The sequence below is a fragment of the Onychomys torridus genome, chromosome 3 (genome assembly GCF_903995425.1).
Source record: "Onychomys torridus chromosome 3, mOncTor1.1, whole genome shotgun sequence".
NCBI lineage: Eukaryota > Metazoa > Chordata > Mammalia > Rodentia > Cricetidae > Onychomys > Onychomys torridus.
Genome location: NC_050445.1, coordinates 39,837,156 through 39,842,615, shown reverse-complemented (window position 1 = coordinate 39,842,615; position 5,460 = coordinate 39,837,156).

The following is a 5,460-nucleotide window of genomic DNA, read 5'->3' as shown; positions in this document are numbered from 1 at the left end:
GTAATGTCTTGTCCTTTCTTGCTGTGAGGGTGCAATGTTTGGTCTCTTCTGGTTGTGAGGGTGCAGTGTTTGGTCTTTTCTAGTGAGGGTGCTGTGTTTTGTCCCCTTCTTGCCCTGCTGCCTCCCACGACATGAAGAAACAGCTGGAGGCCTGCAGCAGACACCAGGTCAAGCACCCTGACCTTGGACTTCCAGCTTCCAGAACCATGAGAGAGAAGTGCCCAGTGTTAGGTGTTTTGTTCTAGCGGCAGAGTGGATGAGAACAATTCGCTGTGTATCTTCCATCCTGAGAGAGAACACAATATCTAAACTTTTTATCTTTGAGTCAGGGCCTGGAACGCTAATGTAGAGGGCTGACCGGTCCTCCCAGAAATCTGCCTGCCTCTGCATGAAATGTGTGCGCCGCTGCACCCAGCCAATACCAGTACCTTTTGACATTCCCGGGTGCTCCTGAATTGGGTGCATTCTTTTTTTTTTTTTCCTTGCCTTGTGACCCTGCAGGAATGTCTTCCCTCCACTTTCCCAACTTCCTTCTCTGTTTTCTCTTTCTTTCTTTTTTTGTGAGAAAGGGCCTCACAATTTACCTAAGACTGACTTCAAATTTGTGGCAGTCTCCACCCTCCCGAAGTGCTGGGTCTCCAAGCATGCACCACCACACCTGACTCCCTATACTTTCTTTATACTTCCTGCATATGCATGTATTTGGGTATGTTCCTATGTGTGATGTCGGAGATTGAATCTAGAACCTTGTGCTTGCTCAGTAAGTGCTCTACCACTGAGTTACATCCCCAGCCACCTTTACACATTTATTTAGTTAGTTAGTTAATCTGAACCCGGTTTTCACTACACAGCCCTGGATGTCCTACAGCTCACTTAGGTAAGTCAGTGCTGGCACTGAGCCTCCTATTTCAGTGTCCCAAGTAATAGAATTACAGTCACATGTCACTACTTCTGGTTTGAGACCGCCCCCCCACACACACACACCAATCATACTATATAACGCAGCAGCCTGGCCTTGAACTTGGGATCCTCTTGCCTGGCTTCCTGGGTGCTGGGATCACTGTGCAAGGCTAAAGCTCTATTTTCCAATAACAAAGAAAAATAGCGTGGCTGATGGAAGCTTAGTGGTGATGTTTGGCTAGCACGAAGCCCTTGAGTGCAGTCCTAAGCAGTACTAGCCACCACTCAAAGAAAGAAAAGACAGCAACAGGGGGTAGAAGGAAGGAAGTGGGGCTGGAGAGATGGCTCAGAGGTTAAGAGCACTGACTGCTCTTTCAGAGGACCTGGGTTCAATTCCCAGCACCCACATGGCAGCTCACAACTGTCTGTAATGCCAGTTTCAGGGGGCCCAACACCCATGGCAAAAACACCAATACACATAAAATAAATAAATTAAAAAGGAGGACCAGAAGGAGGGAAGGAGGGAAGGAAGGAAGGAAGGGAGGGAGGGAGGGAGGGGACAGACGAACTACTGCAGCCAGTACCGGCAGCCTGGCATCCAGGGAGGCCAAAGTTCTTCTCTGATGCCCTCAGTTGTACCAAGAGATTGGTATCAGCTTCTACCATCCCCCTCTCTCCCTGCCCCGGCAGAAGTGCTGTGAGTGAGTTGGAAGAAGATGTGGACATCTGGCACGCTCAATGTCCCTTCCTAGAGGGCCCCGGCACATGCTTCTCCATGTTCCTGAGATGTGGGTCTCTGAAGCAGTTCCAGCACCAGATGAATGAGAAAAATAAATAAATAAAAGGAGGACACGACAGCTCCTAAGGTTGAGATTTTTTTTATTATAGATATAAGGAAGAAAACGGGCAGAGGCAGAGACATCTGGGAGAGTCCAGAGTGAACATGACCTTGAGCTGGGCCATGTGTGGTGAACAGAGACAGGAGAGAGAGCAACCTGGAGCAGTGGCCAAGAGGCCAAAAGGGCCAAAAGGGGGGGGGGCAGTGTAGCCAAAATGTCTGGATTATATAGGGAGGAGCAGCTGGGGGGGAGGGCAGCCCAGCTCCTGGGCTGGAGAGTTCGGCGTAGGGGCAGGGTATGCCAGCCAGCCAGCCAGCCAGGAGGACCCTGTAACAGGTGGGGACTGAGGGAAGCCAGCAGAACCGGGCAGCCAGCATCCGCTTTGGCATGCTAATAGGCACCTCAGTTCTCCAGTCTGTCCTGGGTTTGAGACCTAACATTCTTCTTCAAGCTCTGCAGGTTGTCTTTCATCGGAAAGCCCGATGCTCTGTGGTACTTGCTCACCAGGATACTGGATGGCTTCATTTGGGGTTTCCCCATCGTTCAGCGAAGATAATGCCTGCTCCGTTGTTCCAGAATTTCCTGGACTTGTGGGCATGCTTATGGTAGGAGCTGGAGTGACACGTGCTTTGGTGCTGACTCAGGTACACCAGGGTGAGAAATAATTATCCTTCAGCCCCATTTTTCAGGTGGACAGACTGAGGCAGAGGAGCGGGGAAGGGAAGGTGCTGGTTACAGAGAGCTCAGGGTTACTTCCTCCCTTCTGAGGCGGACACCCTTACACCTGTTCCTACTTCAGGGTCTCTGTTGTCTAGGATGCTTTCCTCCTCACTTTTGCTTGCTGACTCTTCAACTTGAGTTGGGTAGCAGCCCAAGCGTCACCTCTCTAACACTGGCCCCTCGTGTGCCCCCCCCCCCCCCCCCCCCCCCATGTGGTCACATCCGCCTGCTTTGGTTCTTGGCGGGGCGCTTTGTAGCAGACACTGTTGGCTGACTTCCCAGCGGCCACTTCCCCTTCCTACAGCCCGAGCAACTCGGGGTTTGTTTGGGTTACTTCCCTAGCCAGTCCCACTCACCCCGGGAGTAAATCCTGGTTGGTACTTGGCGGCTGAGCATATGAGGGCATTACTTTGAGTGACATGTGAGTGGAATCTATTGGGGGGCTTCTGGGGAGATGTTTTATTTTTCTGAAAAGGAGATACAGATACAGAGCAACAAAATGCCCTCCATACTTTTTTTTTTTTTTTTTTTTTTTTTTTTTGGTGCCTGCCCTGGAACTGGCTCTGTAGACCAGGCTGGCCTCGAACTCATAGAGATCTGCCTGCCTCTGCCTCCTGAGTGCTGGGATTAAAGGTGTGCGCCACCACCGCCCGGCCCTCCTTACTTTTTACAAGATTTATTTATTTACTGGTGTGTCTGTGTGTAAGAGCACACACATGCCGTGGACGTGTGTGAAGGTCAGAGGACTGTGTCAGGTCCGCACATCCATCTTTTTGTTTGTTTGACTGTCCTGTTACTGTCCCTGTCTTGCTTAGGAAGGCTGGGACTACAGATACAAGACACTTCATCTGGCTTTTACATGGGCTCTGGGGTCCACATTCAGGTTGTTCAGGTTACAGGCCTATGTGTCAAACATTTTTACCTGCTGAGCCATCTCCCCAGCCTGCCTCTCCTCCCCTCCCCTCCCCTCCCCACCCCTTCCCTGTCCTTCTGTGCTTACGTGACCCACAATGACCTTACACTTAATATGTAGCTGAGGATTAGTAGTGACCTTGAATTTCTGATTCTCTTGCCTCTAAAGTCCAAGGGCTGGGGTCACAGGTGTGTAGCACCACACCTGGTTTAGACCACGCTGGGGGTTGAATCCAGAGCTGTAGGTATGTCAGGTAAGCACTCTGCTCCAAGTATAGCTTGGATATACACCTTCCATAGTGTACCTTCCATCCTAGGAGTTAGAATTTCAACACATGACTATTGGAGGGACACCACCGTTCCACCATAGGACAGAAAGATTGCTCTTGTGACTTGGGATTTTTTTGTTCCTGGTGGTGAAGAACATTAGTTCATTGATTCTGCTCCTGTCTGAAATGAGTTTATTTACTTACATATTCACTTATTAACGGTCTCTTTCATCAAGACATCAACTCCATGAGGGCAGGAACAGTCTGGCCCATTCCTTGCTGTCTGAAAACAGACATGTAGGTAAACAACAATGTGGGCAGGCTGCCTCTGCCACTGTCACTCTTGCTGATATTGATCACAATTTACATTTAAAATGCAGAATGGCAAAACACAAGGACTTCTAGTGCCCGGATAAACGGGAAGCCAGTTCTTCACCTCGGATCCAGAGAGCAGTGCGTGTGTGTGTGTGTGTGTGTGTGTGTGTGTGTGTGTGTGTGTGTGTGTTTCTAGAGGCTGCTTTAGAGAGCGGCACACATTGTGGGCCCCAGCCTGAGCCTCTGGGCTTTCCAGTTTGAAACAAGGAAATGTGGATCAAAGAGAGCACCACTGATTAGGACAGGACTCTAGAGTTTGGAGTGAATCAGAATCACCTAGAACCCTGTTTAAAAAGTGCAGACGCCTGGCTCCACCCCACAGACTCTGAGGTAATGGGTTTAAAGCGAGGCCCAGGCACTTGCGTATTTAAGGAGCTACCAGGGATGCTGAAGGCATCCAGGGCCTGCTGGAGGAAGAGCTTCACTGTGCGGCTGCTTGGACCAGACCACCAGATCATTCATGGGCAGGCTGTTAGCGCAGGATAGGATCAGAGCTGTTTTGGTGTGTGTGTGTGTGTGTGTGTGTGTGTGTGTGTGTGTGTATAGTGTATGTAATATATGTGTAGTGTCTGGTGTGTATGTACCATGTGTAGTGAGTGTGTAATGTGTGAATCATATGTGCCTGTCCCAGTGGAGGTGTGTGCATGTGAGTGTACACATGTAGAAACCAGCAACAGAAGCATGTCTCTGCTGTCCTCCATTTCATTTTTAGAGACAGGATGTTTTTCTATTCTGCTAGGTTGGCAGGCCAAGCTCCAGGGAACCACCTGCCTCTGTCCTTCCCCTCCCCCACACCTTGGGATTACGGCTGCAGTCACGTCTGGTTTCTTATTTTCTTTTGTTATGTCTGCAGGGGTTTGGCCTGAATGTATGTCTGTGCCCAAGGCCAGAAGAGGGCATTGGATCACCTGGTACTGGGGTTAAAGATGGGGTGCTAGGGATTGAATCTGGGTTCTCTGAAGGGGCAGCCAGTGCTTTTAACTGCCGAGCCATTTTGTTTGTTGGCTTATTTGGTGGTTGTCTGTTTTTTTTCCTTTTGAGACAGGGTTTCTCTGTGTAGCCCTGACTGTCCTGGAACTTCTCTGTAGACCAGGCTGACCTCCAACTCGAAGAGATCCACCTGTTCCTGCCTCCCAAGTGCTGGGGTTAAAGGTGTACGCCACCACTGGCCGGCTTCCCCTAGCTTTTTTTTTTTTTTTTTTTTAAATATATATTTGATTGTTTATATTTATTTGTTTGTTCATATTTATTTATATTTTATTTATTCTTTGTGTCTTTCACATCATGCCTTCCAATCCCTACTCCACAAATAAAACAGAATAAAACTTAAGAGAAAGAAAAGGCCGGGCGGTGTGGCGCACGCCTTTAATCCCAGCACTCGGGAGGCAGAGCCAGGAGGATCTCTGTGAGTTCGAGGCCAGCCTGGTCTCCAAAGCGAGTTCCAG